This window comes from Orycteropus afer, unplaced genomic scaffold, assembly GCF_000298275.1.
Source record: "Orycteropus afer afer isolate SDZICR_OR568_19922 unplaced genomic scaffold, OryAfe1.0 scaffold00120, whole genome shotgun sequence".
In the NCBI taxonomy this organism is placed as follows: Eukaryota; Metazoa; Chordata; class Mammalia; order Tubulidentata; family Orycteropodidae; genus Orycteropus; species Orycteropus afer.
The window spans coordinates 2,480,485-2,499,887 of record NW_006921707.1 but is presented as its reverse complement, the minus strand read 5'-3'; positions in this window follow the sequence as shown (position 1 = coordinate 2,499,887).

Here is a 19,403-nt window from a genome sequence, read left to right as displayed (position 1 = left end):
AGGCACTCACTCAGTTATGCCAAGAGATTTGGAAGACAGCTACCTGGCCAACTGACTGGAAGAGATCCATATTTGTACCCATTCCAAAGAAATGTAATCCCACAGAATGTGGAAATTATAGAACAATATAATTAATATTGCACACAAGTAAAATCTTACTGAAGATAATTCAAAACTTTTGAAGCAGTATATCAACAGAGAACTTCCAGAGGTGCAAGCTAGATTCAGAAGGGGACATGGAACAAGGGATATCATAGCTATTGTCAGATGACCTTGGCTCAAGGGAAAGAGTACCAGAAAGATGTTTACTTTTGCTTTATTGACTATGAAAAGGCATTTGATTGTGTGGATCATGAAAATTATAGATAACATTGAGAATAATGGAAATCCCTGAACACTTAATTGTATTCATGAGGAACCTGTACCTTGACCAGGAGGCTGTCATTCAAATGGAACAAGGGGACACTGCATGGTTTAAAATCAAGAAAGGAGTGTGTCAGGATTGTATCTTTTCCCCACACTTATTCAATCTATATGCTGAGCAAATAATCCGAGAAGCTGGACTATATGAAGAAAAACGTGGCATCAGGATTGGAGGAAGAATCATTAACAACCTGAGATATGCAGACGATACAACTTTGCTTGTTGAAAATGAGGATGATTTGAGGCACTTACTGATGAAGGTTGAAGAATACAGTCTGCCGTATGGATTAAGTCTCAATATAAGTAAAACAAAAATCCTCGCAATTGAACCAATGAGCAGCATCACAATAAAAGGAGAGAAGATTGAGGTTGTCAAAGAATTCATTTTGCTTGGTTCTACAATTGATGCCAATGCAAGCAGCAGTCAGGACATTAGACGACTTGTAGCATTGAGAAGGTCAACCATGAAGGAAATGTATCAAGTTCTGAGGAGCAAGGATGTCTCCTTGAGGACTAAGGTGCACTTGACACAAGCCATGATATTTCCAATCGCCTCGTATGCATGTGAGAGCTGGACAATGAATAAGGAAGACCGAAGAAGAGTTGATGCTTTTGAGTTGTGGTGCTGGCGAAGAATGCTGAAAGTACCATGGACTGTGAAAAGAACTAACAGATCTGTCCTGGAGGAAGTGCACCTAAAATGTTCCTTGGAAGCGAGAATGGCCAGACTTCATCTCACATACTTTGGTCATGTTTTTAGAAAGGACCATTCCCTGGAGAAGGATGTCATGCTTGGTAGGGTGAAGGGTTGACAAAAAAGCGGGAGGCCTTCAACGAGATTGATTGACATGGTGGCTGTGATGATTGGCTCAAGTATAGCAGGGATCATGGAGTTGGCGTGGGATTGGGCAGTGTTTCATTCTGCTGTGCCTGGGGTCACTATGAGTCAGAAACGAGTCGAAAGCACCTGAAAATAAACAACAACAACATCAGAGTAGCACCCCACTCTCTCAGTACCATATCCTGTTGTGTTTATCTAGTGTCACTCTGACAGAAATATACCACAAATGTGGATCCTTGAAGAAACAGGAGTCCATTCTCTTACAGTTCATGACACTTTATGTCCGAGTTCAAAGTGCTAGGCTCTAGGGGCTGGGTGAAAGTCCCTCGATCTTGGACTCTGCCTCCTGCTTCTGGCCCACTGAAGCTAGAGGCTTTTCTTCACTCAGAAAGCTACTGCTTGCTGAGGCTAAGCCCTAGGTTGACAAATGAAATGGCACAGTCCTGATGTTACCAAACCACATGGCAGGCCATTAATTTAAGTCCATTGAAAGTGCCAAGGTCGGTAGAGCACGGCAGGCTGCTGAACACTGACATGGCTACATGCATGGTCCAAATGTGCCATAGGCTAGAGACCATTCCCAAATTTGCTTCTTATTTATGGGAAGCAGACCACATCCCAAAGGCAGCTTACCCAGTTACTTGTGTTTGATCCCACTGTGGAGTTGATTGCCAGTCTCATCATGGGGAACAACTACCACCACCTGCGCAGCTACTCAACCAGGCCCAGCCAAGTTGACACACAAACATAACCACCACAACTATTTAGTACATTTCATTCAGATTTGGCCAAGGTTGGTTCCATGAGTCAAAACATCTTTGGAGATAAACTTGGGGTTGCACAGATCAGCTGAGATTAATCCTTGGTCAAAACCAACCAATCCAAACTCACTGCCGTGGAAGACTGAAGATTTGATTCATAGTGACCCCTCCTTGGGTTTCTGAGGCAGTATCTCTACAGAAGTGGATTTCTCAATCTTCCTTCTGAGAAGTGATTGGTGGATTTGAACCAACATCCTTCTGGTTAGCAGTCAAATGCCTTAGGCACTATGCCACCAGAGCTCCCAATCCATGGTCAGCCTTTCTTAATTATAAACTGGTCTTCCTCCGTCTTCTTTTTACATTTTATAATATTTATATAACAGAAAAAGCAGCAGAATAAACACTAAACTGTTAATAATTTATATCATTCAATTAATTCCTAGGTATTACTTAAAAGAACCATTTCAGTTTTTGAAATGTTTCAGCATAAATTGTTTGTAATCATGCACAAGTTTGGCAACTCTCTTTTTTTTTCTAATTTAGTCTCTAGCACTGAAAAAAAGATTCTGAGAAAAATATTAGAATATGATGATTGGAGAAGCAAAGAGGTTCAGGTTAGAGATATGCAGCAGATTCTAATGGGTGAGTGTTCTAGTAGATGAATGGAACATGGCAATATAGAGATTTGCTTGGCACAAGAGAGCTAAGGAAGCAAATAAGAGAAGGAATCAACTATGGGGACCATAAGTAAGGAACAGCACCCTTATGGCTAGGGCCATAGCAGAGCAAAGCAACACCTCAGAAATATCAGGCAATACATCAGGATTCACTGATTAGAATTCAAGTACAAGAAGTACTTGGTGGTAAGAGCTCACTAGAAATGTTATTTCACTCATTTACTCATTTTTAGTCATTCAATAAGTGTTTAATTAGCACCAGTTGTGAATCAAATAAGGAGCTCTGATGGTGCTGTGGTTAAAGCATTTGGCCACTAACCAAAGGTCAGCAATTCAAATTCCCCAATTGCTCTGATGGATAATGATGAGGCAGTCTGCTTCCATAAATATTTACAGCCTTGGAAAACCCAGGGGACAATTTTACTCTGTTCTATAAGGTCACTTTGAGTTGGAATAAACTTGATAGAAGTGCTCTTTTTTTTTAATGTATCAAATATTAGGTGCAGAATAAATAGGGCTGAACAAGACAGAATCACTGTTCTCAAAACATTCTGGTAAGCAATTGAGGAAGAGATCACCTTGATTTTAACCTGTTGAGCTACTGATATAGAGATACTTTCTTCTATAGGAACGACAGTGGTTCCAGGGCTTAGAATCAGATGAATCCTGAATGAAAAATCTTAACATCCTTAAATTTGGTCTTTGGAGAGATGTCCCAGCAGAAAGTAAAGAAGATCATTTCTCTGCCTACATCTTTAGAAATAGGGCTAAGAAAATACATAGTTTGTGTTGAAACTATATATTCACTTAGAAAATTCAGGCTCCTGAATCTTCTTTCATTGCTGTGATAGAATTGGGTCTGGACGTAACTGGCTGTTTGAACATTCCACTTGCATTTGTCATTATAGACTTAGACTAAAAATGGTGCCAACTGAAAAAATATATAAGCTTTTACTCTACTGATGGCTGTTTTTAACAGTAGATGTTTTCAAAGGCTCTACTCAAGCATTGAAGGAGGTTATAACAGTCAAACCTTAATATCATCCTTTTGCTTCATCACTCAATATAAGTGCTTACTGTATTCAAGCACTATGGGTTAAACGATTCAAACTTAAATATCTTCTATCAAGTACAGAAATGTGACTTTCATATTATCTCATTTCCTGGAGCTTTCATAAGCTGAGTTATTGATTTCATTTTTCTTATTTTTAATACTGAAATAGTAAGCACCAATTTGTGCAGTTGCGTTTGATAACAGTAAAGTCAGAACCTTCATTAGCCAATCAAACTTCTGGTTGCTTAATTGTGAGGGAAAGAGCCTTTATTTCCATTTCATTAAAACATTTACTGCTACTTTTCTCTCTTAAAGAAATAAAATAAATTTCCATTGTATTAGCTAGAAGTTTTTAAGACTCTAATGCAAATTGGTAGTGGGGCTTAAGCAGTTATAAAAGAAACTGATAACTCCAGGAAATATGAAAACCTAGAGTGCTTTGACATATACAGTCCTATGTGGCTGCACTTAAAGGTTGAATATGAATCAATTGCTTTATTAGAAAAAAAAATGAGGTTTCTGAAGTATGTGCAGGGAGCAGAATGAAATCAACATCTTTGAGAAGAAAATTTAAGTGGAGGAAAGGTACAAGAAATGCATCGAGGTTTTAGAAAAAAAAATAAAATACAACCCATGAACACTGATAGAGCATCATGTAGTAAACAGAATATGAAGAGTCAAAAAAGAAGATACCAAGCGAGAAATGGCATACTTATGACAACTTGGCATAGTGCCTAAGGCACTTGACTGCTAACCAGAAGGCTAGTGGTTCAAACCCACAAGCCACTTCTCGGCAGGAAGGTTAGGCAATCTGCTTCCATAGTGATACTGCCTCGGAAACCTAAGGAAGGGTTACTATGAGTCGGGGCTGACTTGACGGCACATAACAACAACAACAACATGACAACTTGGGTAGTTCCTGTTTTTCTTTGTTAGAGACAGTGAATCTTACCACTGTGCTCAACTTTTTAATTATATACCTTCTTGTCACCAGGAAGTCATCCTGTATTTGTATTTTGATGTATGTGTTTTTGTGCCATTTGTCTGTCTGTTGATGAATGATGTACCTGTACCTCAGAAATGTAGAGCTTACTTTCAATGTTGTTGTTGTTGTTATGTGCCGTCAAGTCGGCCCCGACTCATAGCGACCCCTCCTTGGGTTTCCAAGGCAGTATCACTACGGAAGTAGGATTGCCCAACCTTCCTTCCGAGGAATTGCCTGTGATATTAATAAGGAGCTCTGATGGTGCAGTGACTAAGGTATTCGACTATTAACCAGAAGGTTGGTAGGTCAAAACCATCAGCTGCTCTGCAGAAGGAAGGTGAAACAATCTACTTCTGTAAAGATTTATCACCTTGGAAACCCAATGGGGATTGCTATGAGTCAGAATTGACTTTATGGTGATGGATTTGGTTTTTTTGGAGGGTGATATTAATGATACTGTTTGCTAATTACCACATTTCGTTGGATCACCTTTCTTTGGAATGAGCACAACTATGATTCTCTTCCAGTCAGTTGGCCAGGTAGCTGCCTTCCAAATATCTTGACATAAAAGAGTAAGCACTACCAGTGCTGCATCCATTTGTTGAAACATCTCAATGTATTCTGTCAATTCCTGGAGTCTTATTTTTTTGCCATTTCTTCAGTGCAGCTTGGACTTCTTCCTTCAATACCATTGGTTTTTTATCATATGCTCCCTCCTGAAGTGGCTGAACATCCAACAATTCTTTTTGGTAAGGTAGCTGTGTGCATTGCTTTCATCTTCTTTTAATATTTCCTGCATTTTTCAATATCTTGCCACTAGCATCCTTCAGTTTTGCAACTCAAGGCTAGAATTTTTCCTTCAGTTCTCTCAGCTTGAGAAATGTTGAGTGAACTTGTCAGTGGACAATTTTTTGAGAAGTGGATGATGACCTCTTTCTTCCCACTCTGTCTTAGTCTGGAAGTTCTGCTGAAACCTGTCCACCATGGGTGACCCTGTGGTACTTGAAATACCAGTGGCATAGCCTCCAGCCTCACAGCAACATGCAAGCCGCCACAGTATGACAAACTGATAGATGAATCTTGGATACATGTATTGGAATAGCTAAAATCCAAAACTCTGAGCACACTAATTGCTGATGAGGATGCAGAGCAAAAAGCCCTCTGATTTTTTGCTGTTGGGAATGCAAAATGGCATACTGCCCTGAAAGATAATCTGACTGTTTCTTTCCGTAACTTCCACTGATCTTTTTCCTAGGAGTTGAACATTTATGTCCACAAAAAACCTACACTTGAGTGTTTATAGCATATTTATTCATAACTGCTAAAAATCAGAAGCAGCCAAGATGTCCTTCAATAAGTAAAAAGAAAAATTTTATGGTTTATGAATTACATCTCAGTTTAAAGAAAATGAAAAGGTAAATCCACAAATCAGATTACAAAGTCTGCAAAGTAGAAATAATTCATTTAAAAATATGTTTTAATAAAAGACCTGTAAAAATACTTTTTTCCCTCAAGGTAATTGATCTTTTTAGATTTTCTCCCTCTTTTAAAATCAATTTTTGTTCACTCTCTATTTCCTAGGGGGAGCTCTGGTGGCATAGTGACAAGGCATTTGACTGCTAACCAAAAGGCTGATGGTTCAAACCCACCAGCCAGTCCTTGGAAGGAAGGTTGGGCAGTCTACTTCCATAGTGGTACTGCCTCGGAAACCGAAGGAGGGGTTGCTATGAGTCAGATCCATCTCAATAACAGTGAGTTTTGTTTTTTGGCTTAGCTATCTATTTCCTATATATTTTGGACCTCTACTGCTGATCTAACAGAAAATACCACAAGTGGATGGCTTTAACAAACAGTGTGTTATTCTATTACAATTTAGGAGGTTAGAAGTCTGAGTTCAAAGTGCCATCTCCAGGGTCTGGGGGAAAGCCCCTCACCTTGGGCTTCAGCTTTGCCTCTTGTTCCTGGCCCACTGTAACTGGAGGCTTCTCTTAACTCAGACAGCTGCTTGATTCTAGAGCTAACAAACCCAAGGTCGACAAGTAAAAAGGCACAGTCCCAACATTATCAAGTAGTATGGCAAGCCACTAATTCAAGTCCAGAAAATGTCACAAGATTGGCAGACAACATGGCAGACCATTGAGATGAATACTCGCCTACATTCAGGGTCCAAGTGTTCCAAAAGCTGCAGAAATCTTTCTCAAAGCTGCTTCTTACATTCTGGAAACACGTCACATCCCAAAGGCAGCTATTCAGCTACTCACAGTAGATTCCACCACAGAGTTGTTTACCAATTTCATCATAAACCCCACTATTGTCAAGTTGTATCTGACTCATAGCGACTCCTTCTTGGGTTTAGGGAATAACAATATCCAGCTGCCCAGCCACTCAAAACCAGGTACAGCCAAGGTGACACATAACCTTAACTACCACACTATAAAATTAGGTATTCCATCCAAGTGTTAAAATGTATTTAAGTAGGGTTGTACTTGTGATTCTCTGTGATATATTTTGGAATATTTTTTTCTCTTTGATTTATGTTTAAGAACTTTGTTATTCAAAGTATCTTCCTTGAACTAGAAGCATTGGCCTCAACTGCAAGCTGGCTAGATCCCTAACTCAAAAACAAAACTCATTGTTTTCAACTCAGAGCAACCCCACTGGGTTTCCCAGGCTGTAAATCTTTATAGAAGTGGATTGCCTCATCTTCCTTCTGCAGAGCTGCTGGTGGGTTTGAACCACTGATCTTCCAGTTAGCAGTCAAGTGCCTTATCCACTATGCCACCAGAACTCCTTAAGTTCCTGGGTGACACAAATGGTTTGCACTCTACTACTGACCTAAAATTTGGTCCTTCAAACCCACCCATGGGACTGCAGAAGACAAGACATGCCTATGTGCCTCTGTAAATATTAAAAAACAAAAAAAGAAACCAATTGCCACCAAGTCGATTCCAACTCATAGAGACCCTAAAGGACAGAATAGAACAACACCCATATGGTTTCTAAGAATATAATCTTTGCATAAGCAGAACTGACACATCTTTGTCTTGTACAGAAGCTGGTGGGTTCAAACCACCTACCTTTTGGTTAGCACCTGAGCACCTAAACACTGTACCACCAGGCCCAAGAAAACCCTATGGAACAATTCCACTCTGTAACACATGGGGGTCGCTATGAGTCAGAATTGACTGGTTGGCAATGGTTTTGGAAGCTGGTTAGCAATGTAGCATTGTAGTCTACAACTCATGTTTTTCATACACCTAACCCAAATCTGCACTTTAGTGAATACCCACATGATCTGTAAGCACATTAAAGTTTAAGGAACATTGGTTTAAGAGAGTTTCCACATGCTTGGGTTTCTTTCTTCTTTTCAGATATTAATTTATAATTTTATTTTATTGTGATCAGAAAATATTCCTAATTTTTGCAGTAGATTTTCTCTTTGGTTCATTATATTTCCTTGGGCATTTGAGAAGAGAATGTGGAGTTCTTTTCAAATATATTTGAATATTTATCTATTTATCTATTAGAGCCCTGATGGTGCAGTGGTTAAAGTGATCAACTGTTAACCTAAAGGTTAGTGATTTGAAACCCACTAGCTGCTCTGCAGGAGAAACATGTGGCATTCTTCTTCTGTAGAGATTACAGTCTTGGAAATACTGTGGGGCAATTCTACTCTGTCCCATAGGATCACTACCAGTCAGAATTGACTTGATGGCAATGAGTTTGGTTTTGAGTTTGGTAATAGCTACCTTATTTATTGTTATTTAATTCTATATATTCTTTTTGGCTTCTTGGACTTTCATAGGATGAGAAAGTTAAAATCTTTCTATTTTGTTTCTATTTTTTTTGTGTTTTCTATAAACTTTTTGTTAGTTTTGCTGCTATATACATTTTTGATGTACAAGGTCATGACAGTTCATTGTTTATTATACATTTTATCATTATAAACTATCTACCATATCGTGCTTAATAGTAACTATACATATTCAGTGTTCACAGCTGGTCTTTTATTATTGGTTCCTCCATTCATAGTGGTGTTTTCAGAAATGGCTCATTGTTACTATATTCCTCAAATTTCTTCATTTGAAATTGCTTGCCTTTATCTTTATGGTTTTAAACATTATTTCTCTGGGAACTTTATAGACTGCTTCCCTAAATTCTGGTACTAAAGTATTTATGAATAATTTTGAGACCAGTGTAATTGTCTTCCTTAAAAATGAATTGACTCTTTTACTTGTATCCCCAGAGGTTTGTCAGAGATAGATAGTCCTATCTGCTTCCCTGGCATTCTGTCTAATTTTGCATTTGCCTCAGATTTTCCACTTTTTACAATAATATATTTTAAACCTGTCTAGTTGCAGTGGAGTTGATTCCAACTCATGATTACCCATGTGTGTGATAGTAGAATTATGCTCCATAAGGCTTTTAATGGCTGATTTTTTGGGAATAGATTCCCAGGTCTTTCTTCCAAGGCACTTCTGGGTGGCCTCAAACCACCAGCCTTTCAGTTAGTAGTGAGTGTGTTAACTATTTACACTACCCAGGGACTTTGTTTTATAATTAGCTGCATTGTAATACACATAGGTGTGTTTGAGAGACTTCACTTTTTCCAGCCTCTGCCTTAAAACCTGCACTAGTGAAGTGTATGTTATGCATGCACAGTGATCAGAGTTTAATTCAATTAATTCTGAAAATTGACCAGCAGTAACTTGTTTCACTTATCTCCACCCTTTCTGGACCCAACCCAACAACACCTTCCTTTCAAGTTCAGTATTCAGGGCATATGCTGTTGAAGTACAGACAAATACAAACAGTGGGGATAGCTGACTTTACTGGTCTCTTGTGACTGTGTATAAAATACTCTCTTGTGACTGTGTATAAAATACTTTTTTTTACTCTCTCTCCTGGCCACTTGATGTACCAATTGCTTGTACTGTGGCCTCTACTGCTGCCTTTGAGATACATAAAACAGCCTCATGGAGAGAAGTACTTTGTGTCAGTACCTCTGAGTAAGGTCAAAATCTCTTTTGGGAGAACAGAGATCACTGGCTGCATCAAGCAAGGATTGCTAGAACTTCTTTACTTGTCATGTTATGTTCATGTAGACATCACAAGATACATGAATGTGAGACTGATCTAGAGACTCAGACAGACACTCTGGGAAATGTGGCAAAGTATAGGTTAGAATACTTCAAACGTGTGTGAACAGCCGATGATATGCAGTTCTGCTAAAGCATATATATAAAGTAGCCTGAGTGCATTTGCTACAGTGGGGCATAGTAAATAGGACTATTCTTTTTAATCCATCTGAAGGATCCTATTTGTAAGAGGTGGTGCATAGACTGGATGGGAGAGTAAGTGACATGGATTTATTGCATATTTTGGTGACTTAAGTGTGTCCTGAGGGTTATGCTTCTGATTCTGGCTAATAACTCTGCCTGCTTCAAAGAAAAGCCTGCAGGTATTTTACACTGTAGTTTGGCATTTGCTTTCCTTCAACAGAGCCCTATCAGCAGCTGCATTATTGATTGTCATGTTCTTTCTCCTCTCCATCATACCAAAGGTGCTTCCTGCAAAGGTGGCATGTATGCTTGCCTCTTTGTTTAGCCATGCCTCTTCTGCTGATTTGGGCTGTGGAATCAGACTCCGGGACACTCATCTAATCTTCTCATATTCCTAGCAAGAGTCATTGGTTAGCTTTCTCATGGTTTGCCACTTACTTTTAGAGAGCTCCTTAGGGTACCTTAGATCTGCGTAGAAATATCTCAATATCCTTTCTTAACTTGGTCTTGAATTTTGGTGGCTGTTTTAAAGAACTCAGTGAGTGAAATGGACAGAGAAACACCTTTATATCTCAGTTTTAACTACAATTTTGTCAGTTGGCCTTTTGGTGACTGACAATTCCTCTGATACAAAGAATTAGCCCAGCCTACTACCTCTCACATACCCTGAATTCATTCTTTCTCTGTCTGTCACACACACACACACACACACACACACACACACACAATTCCAGTATAAGATCAGAGTAGAAATTGGTTTCTTCTTCAACATGAAGTAGTAAATATTTGTAGGTAAGCAATGAAGAACTCTGATTTAGTGGCAAAACAAAATAAGAGAAATAGCACACAGACATTTTGCTGAGATTGACTTAAGTAACGCTTTTTGAATTCTATCAGCAGAAGTAAGCTGTTTCCCTTTTGTTAAATCTCTGTTCCAACTGATTACCTTGCAACTCTGATGTTGCCTAAATAAGGAACAGATTCTGACAGTCTTTATAAAGGGACTCCCAATATCCTTTAAAGGACACTGAATCATGATTTCTCAAGATATTTCTAAAAGACAGAGATCGATTCCCATTCAATTGCTCTGATACTGCCATTCAAAATATATAAATAAAAAACAAGATTATCATGGGCTCTTGATGGTAGTTCTGCTTACTGTTTCTCTTCATGTGAGATAAATTTTGCAAAGTTACTTTAAGTACTAAAGCATAGGGTGTGGTACAGGATAGACATACTTCATCCAACACAGAGTGGTATAGGTCATTGGAAAGACTTTGGAGTCTAGTATGAGTGGAATAAGATGCAGCTGTAAGGGCATGACATGATTTGTTCTAATAGTATCACTTTGGTTGCTGTATAGAGACAAGAATATAAGGGCAAAACTAACTGATCAGTTAGGAGGCTATTCAAATGATTCAGGTCAGATATTGTGGTGACTTGAACCAGGAGGTAGTGGGAATGGTAAGAAGTAATAAAATTAGGTGTATGGTTTGAAGGCAGGATTTGCTGGTAGACAAAGTGTGGAATGTGAGAAAAAGAGAGCAGTTGAGGATGAGATCAAGCTTTCTTTCCTGAGCAACTGCAAGACTGTAGTTGCAATTACCTGAGGTGGGGAAGACTTTAAGAGGTGCTTTTGATGAGGAAAATAATAGGGCCTCATTTTTGGACATGCTTCATCTAAGATGTTTATTAGACATCCAAGTAGGGTGGTCAAGTATGCAGATGGAATATATGGGTCTAAGATCAATCAGATGTTTGGACTGGAAATATAATTTGGGTGTCATCAACTTATACCAAACCAAAAACCAAAACTTTCCATCAAGCTGATTCTGACTTATGGAGACCCCATATCTGTTAGAGTAGATCTATGTTCCATAGAATTTTCATTGGTTGAGTATTTTGGAAATAAATCATCAGGATTTTCTCCTGAGGTGACTGAGCCTCCAATCTTTCCATTAACAGCCAACTGCATTGATGATTTGCACCACCCTGGGACTTCATCAGCATATATATGGCATTTAAAGACTTGTGTCTGAATGAATGAATGTAGGGGGAAAAAAAAAAAAAAAGAAGAAGAAATCCTGGGCCACATGTACCTATAGAGTTTCAAGAGGTCAAGAGGAACTAGCTAAGAGAGGAAGAAAGGTAAAAGGAAAACTAGGGGAATATGTTACCCTGGAAGCCAGTGGATAAAGTGCTTCAAGGATGGAAGGGTGGTCAACTTTGCAAATGCTGCTGTAGGTCAAGTGAAATGACTGAGAATTGAGCATTAGATATAGAAATGCTGAGATACCCAAAGACCTTCAGAAGAGTTGTTGATAATCACTTGTGTGTGATTTTAAAATTACCATCTTCTTTTCAATGTATACTTAAGCACCTCAAAAACAGACACTCCATCTTTTTTGAACACCTGTCCATTACTTAGCATAGTTGTTGTTGTTATGTGCTGTCGAGTCGGCCCCAACTCATAGAGACCCCTCCTTGGATTTCTGAGGCAGTAGCACTATGGAAGTAGATTGCCCCATCTTCCTTCTGAGAAGTGGGTACTTGTAAATATTTGTTGAATGAATGAATTCATTAAAGATGAACAAATTTTCATCTTTATCACAAACCTACTTCTGAGCTCTCATTTCATATGTTTAACATTCAGGGTCACCACCAATTATTTAATGACTTCTGAATCAAGTTTTGAAGAAGCTCTGGTAGCACAGTGCCTAAGACATCTGACTGCTAATCAGAAGGTTGGTGGTTCAAACCCACCAGCCACTCTGTGGAAGGAAGATTAGGCAATCTACTTCTGTAAAGATTTACTACCTCAGAAACCCAATGGGGGTCACTGTGTGTCAGAATCAACTCCATGGCAGTGGGTTTGGTTTGGTTTGGACCAAGTTCTGAACTTGGCCTTGGAATCACAAAGATAAATTACATGTGATCACCATCCTCAAGAAGTTTGTGATAGTTGGGGAGAAAGACAGATGAATGAACAAATAAAAATGGTCTTGGATAAATGTAGTGATGAAAATGATGTGGCTTTGTGAAGATGTAGAACCACTCAATGTGCCTGAGGGTAAGGGTCATGGGAATGGGGGAGGGTGAAGACTTCACAGAGGTCATAGTCTTGAGTTGAATTAGTAGATAGTAGGTATTAGCTGGGAGCTCTGGTGGTGTAGTGCCTAAGGCATATGACTGCTAACCGGAAGGCTGGTGGTTCAAACCCACCAGCCACTCCTCAGAAGGAAGGTTGGGCAATCTACTTCCGTAGTAATACTGCCTAGGAAACCCAAGGAGGGGTCACTATGAGTCGGGGCCAACTTGATGGCACATAACAACAACAACAACAGGTATTAGCCAGATGAAGGCATGTAGGAAAGGCAAACCATGGAGCAGCATATACAAAATGTATCAGTGAAAGCAAGGCTTAGCCTGCAAATAAACACACACATTTCTTCCCACCTTTCTTTGCTTGTGTAGTACCTGAGGCAATTGACTGCTAATCTGAAGGCTGGTGGTTCAAACCCACCAGCCACTCCTTGGAAGAAAGATTGGACAATTTACTTCTGTAGTGATACCACCTGGGAAACTCAAGGAAGGGTCGCTATGAGTCGGATCCAACTTGAGGGCAGTGAATTTGGTGTTTTGTTCTTTTTCTTTGATTTGAACCTCCCTCCCATCTATAAACCTCCCATCTCTTCTAACTCTAATCTAGCTTTTTTTTTTTTCCCTGCTATGATTTGCTTTTTCCTCTCTATTCTCCCTTATTTGTGGTGTGATCCCTCTTTTCAGCACATATCTTCTACTAATTTCCTATCCTTAATCATTGATCTAACCTTGAGCAAAATTTGGTTAAAACCTTCATGTGCAGTCCCTAGACTTCTTCATTCCTTCCCTTCACTTCAGGGAGGCTTGAGTCTCATATTTCATCTTTTTCATCCTTCACAGCTTTCTCACAACTTTATTAAAACTAGTACCTTTACTAGGTTTTCTAAATGTGCTCTCCTATTTAATACCTCAGACCCTCTCCTATGCCATCTTGAGTATTCTCTCCAGCACATCCTTCTCTCCTCTGGTGACTTAAACTCATGAGATTATTTTGCAAGATAACTTGGGCATCACCTCAACTCTATTTTATCATCAAGCTAGGTCAAGCCATCATACAGTAATAGATATTATAAAAATGTACTTGACTTGACAGATATGCAGTTCTCCCACTTGTAAGACCTTTCACCAGTCTTGGAGAATATCTGGGGTTGCTGTCCTCTTTGTGGAGGCTTGGCATTCTGGAAACTCTCAATCTTGTAGCAACTCCATACCAGTAATCAGTTCCCAAGATTGTTGGGGCAGGTAAAGAGAGCATGGGATATTGTGTGCTGGCCAGTGAATCCTTGTGCCTAGAAGTGGCACATGCCACTTCTGGTCACATTTCATTGGCCTGAGCCCATGCATACATTCAAAAAGTAATGTGCCATAAAGGAGAGGAGAACCAGGAATTTTAGTCATTACCAGTAATATATAATGTTATGTGCCACCGAGTCAAACCTGACTCATAGAGACCCCTCCTTGGGTTTCCGAGGCAGTATCACTATGGAAGTAGATTGCCTGACCTTCCTTCCGAGGAGCGGCTGAAGGGTTTGAATCTCCATCCTTTTGGTTAGCAGTCAAGTGCCTCAGGCACTATGCTACCAGAGCTCCTATAATGTATAATACTGAATGGTATTAGTGAGGGCACCAGAGGAAAACTACTTTAATTTCTATCCTGCTGCTATCACTTATCATTGGTAAGTTATTTACTGGGTAAATTATGTATGTCTCTTGGCCTTTGTTTTCTCAGCTATAAGATGGAGATAGCAAGAACACCTATCTTAGAAGGGTCATTGTGAGGGTTAAGATGCCTGGAACAGTATCTGAAACAAGTTAAGTGATTAAAAAATTATTATCACTGTTTAAAGTGATAAAGCTATATTATCTCCCCACTTGCATAATGAATCATTTTCTCCTCTAAGTTTTTCATTCTTCTTTGTATGCACTTCTATGGTTACCTTTATCTCACAAATTATTATTTCTTTAAATTAGATAGTGTTGTCTTTGTTGTTAGGTGCCAGTGAGTCAGTTTTGAATCACAGTGAATCCACGTACAACAGAATGAAACACTACACAATCCTGTGCCATCCTCACAGTCGTCGATAGGCATGAACCCATCATTGCACTCACTGTGTTAATCCGTCTTGTTGAAGGTCTTCCCTTTTATTGCCGATCCTGCACTTTACCATGCATGCTATCCCTCTCCAGAGCCTGGTTTCTCTTGATATCATGACCAAAGTATGAAAGACAAAATCTGGCCATTCTCACTTTTAAAGAATTGTCTGTAGTTCCTCCAAGAAGTTCTAGCAGTCATAGTATATTCAATATTCTTTGCCAGTACCACAGCTCAAATGCATCAATAATATTTCTGCAGCCTTCTTTATTCATTGTCTAGCTCTCACATGCATACTAGGCTACTGAAAACACCATGGCTTTAGTCAAGTGCCCCTTAGTCTTCAAAGTGATGTCTTTGTTAACACTTTAAAGAAGTCTTTTGCAGCAGATTTGTCAAATACCATACATACATCCTTTGATTTTTTGACTCTTGCTTCCGTGGGCAGTGATTATGAGTCCAAGTAAAATGAAATCTGACAAAATCAATCTTTTCTCTATTTATCATGATGTTGGTTATTGGTCCAGTTGTGAGGATTTTTGTTTTCTTTATGTTGAGATATAATTCACACTGAAAGCTGTAGTCTTTAATCTTCATCAGTAAATGCCTCATGTCTTCTTGGCTTTAGCAAGCAAGGTTGTGTCATATGCATGCTACAAGTTGTTAATGAGTCTTCTTCCATCCTGATGCTGTGTTCTTCATATAGTCCATCTTCTTAGATTATTTGCTCAACATACAGATTGAATAAGTGTAGTGAAAGGATGCAGCTCTTATGCACACTTTTCCTGATTTTAAACCATGCAGCATCCCCTTGTTCTGTTCAAACATCTGTCACTTTGTCTGTATAGGTTAATCATGAGCACAATTAAGTGTTCTGCAATTCCAACTCTTTACAATATTATCTATAATTTATTATGATCTACACAATCAAATGTCTTGCATAGTCAATAAAACACAGGTGAACATCTTTCAGGTATTCTTTGCTTTCAGACAAAATCCATCTGACATCAACAATGATATTCTTGGTTCCCTGTCCTGTTCTGAATCTTGCTTGAATTTCTGGCAGTTCCCTGTCAATGTACTGCTGCAACCATGTTAAAATTATTTTTAGCAAAATTTCACTCAAGTGTGACATTAATAATATTGTTCAGAAATTTTCACATTCTTTTGAATCTTTGGAATGGGCAAAATATAAATCTCTTTCAGTCAGTTGGCTAGGTAACTGTGTTCCAAATTTCTTGGCTACATGAGTGAGTACTTATTGCACTACCTCCATTTGTTGAAACATTTCAGTGGATATTATGTAATTCCTAGATCCTTCTTTTTCACCAGTTCCTTCAGTGCACCTTGCACTTCTTCCTTCAGTACTATCAGGTCTTGATTATATGCTACCTCCTGAAATGATTAAATGTTGACCAATTCTTTTTGGTACAATGACTGTGTATTTCTTCCATCTTCTCTTAATGTTTCCTGCATTGTTTAATATTTTGCTCATATAATTTTTCAATATTGCAACTCAGGGCTTGAATTTTTTATTCAGTTCTTTCAGCCAGAGAAATGCTGATCATATTCTTCCTTTTTGTTTTCTAACTGCAGGTCTTTGCACATTTCATTACAATATTTTACTTTGTCCTCTTGAGCAACTCTTTGAAATCTTTTATTCAGCTCTTTTACCTCATCATTTTTTCCATTTGCCTTAGCTACTCTCCATTTAAGAGCAAGTTTGAGTCTCTTCTGACAATCATTTTGGTCTTTTCTTCCTTTCCTGTCTTTTTAATGACTTTTTGCTTTCTTTTCCTGTATGTGGTTCTGGATGTCATCCCACAACTCATCTGGTCTTCAATCATAGGTGTTCAATGCATCAAATCTACCCTTCAGATAGGATATACTCAAGGCTGTATTTTGGCTCTCATGGTTTTGTTTTAATTTTCTTTTGCTGTTAGGTGCTGTTGAGTTGGCTCCAAGTCATAGCAACCCTATATACAACAAAACAAAACACTGCCTGGTCATGCATCTCCTCACAATCCCTGCTATACCTGAGTCCATCATTACAGCCACTCTGTCAATCCATATTGTTGAGGGTCTTCCTCTTTTTTGGTGACCCTCCACTTTACCAAACATAATATCCTTCTCCAGGGAATGGTCCCTTCTGACAGCATGACAAAAGTAGGTGAGACAAAGTGGCCCTTTGCACTTCCAGGGATCATTCTGCCTGCACTTTTCATAAGAGCAATCAATGGTCTGTTAAACATTTAGCCCCTGGTCTTGTTCTGACTGATGATATTGAACTTCCCATCATATCTTTCCACAGATATAGTTGATTTGATTCTTGTGTATCATATCTGGTGAGGTGCATGTGTATGTTGAGTCAGCTCTGACTCATAGTGACCTATGTACAACAGAAAAAAAAAAAAAAAAAAAACACTGTACAGTCTTCCACCAGCCTCACAATCTTTGCTATACCTGAGCCCATTGTTGCAACTGCTGTATATCAATCCATCTTGGTGACGGCCTTCCCCTTTTTCTCTGACTCTCCACTTTAGCAAGCATAATATTCTTCTGCAGGGAATGGTCCCTTCTGACATGACCAAAGTAGGTCTGACAAAGTCTGGCCATTCCCACTTTCAAGGAGCATTCTGGCTGCACTTCCTTCAGGACAGATTTGTTCATTCTTCTGGACATCCACAGTACTTTCGGTATTCTTTGCCACCACTCGTATGTCAGTTTGTTATACTGTGGTGGCTTGTGTGTTCCTGTGAGTTTGGAGGCTATGCCATCGGTATTTCAAATACCAGCAGGGTCACCCGTGGTGGATAGGCTTCAGTGGAGCTTGCAGACTAAGACAGACTGGGAAGAAGGAAAGGGCCATCCACTTCTCAAAGAATTGGCCAGTGAAAACCTTATGAATAGTAGTGAAACATTGTCTGATATAATGTTGGAAACCTTTATGAAAATGTATTTGCAATGAATGTTGTTGAAAAATGTATTTGCAATGAATAAGTCATTGGTCTTAAAAATTTCTGTCCTGCAGTCACCATTTCTATCAACAAGGCTATATTTTCCAACTACTGATGCTTCTTTGTTTCTAACTTTTGCAGTCCTGTCACCAGTAATTAAAAATGCATCCTGATTACATGTTTGGTCAATTTCAGACTACAGAATTGGTAAAAAAATTCCATTTCTTGATCTTTGGCTTTAGTGGTTGGTGCATAAATTTGAATAATGTAGTACCATCTAGTTTTTCTTGTCTCATGGTCATATAGGCTGAGGATCACATGGTCTACTAGTTCCTTTGATTAATTGTTACCTTATGTTTTTGCTTTTCTTCATTCTTCTTTGCTCTGGGCAAGGAGAGACCCATTGTTGCATCTAGACGGCTGCTTGCAAGCTTTTAAGACTCCAGTCACTACTCACCAAAATAGGATGTAGAACAATATTTCTGTGTAGTATGTTATGCCAATTGAGCTTGATGTCCTCTGTGACCATGGTCCTAAGCCCATAGGTCCAACTACTTGCTTCCTCAGGGAAACTTTCAAGAGAAGCATTCTTGACTTAAATATTTAATGCCCACAGGTGTGTTTTTCTCAGTGAAGAACTCAACTACTTGCTACTCAGCGTGGTCCACAGACTAGCATCATTGATTTTATCTGGGAACTTGTCAGGAGTAAAATTTCAGACCCCAACCCAGACTTCCTGAATCAGCATCTGCATTTTAACACAATCCCAGGTGATTTTATATCAATTAAAACGTGAGAATCATTGTTCTGGGACAGCTTACTCAAGTTACCAGAAAGAACTCATGTGTCTCCCCAGATACAAGGCTATGAATTAGGAACTGAGAGATTGCTGCTATCTTTTTGCTCAACTTTCTGATGGTTTTACTATTATTAAAGGTAAAACTTTCTACCAATAAATCTAATATTAGCAGAATGTGTTTAGTATTTGGGGAGTAATAGATTTAAAAATGGTTTGAGAAGTTAAGAGCTTTACCAATTAATTTAATTAATGTTAATTAATTATTTAATTTTTTTAGTCACTGATCACAAAAAAAGAATATCTGAAAGGAAGGGGATAGAGAGTTATGGGAGTAGCGGGTGTTTTTTTTTTTTTTTTTGTCAGATGGTCTATAGCAAGCAAAGTTGAATTGTTTCTTCTATGAATTAGCTGATTATGACTTTGTATTGCA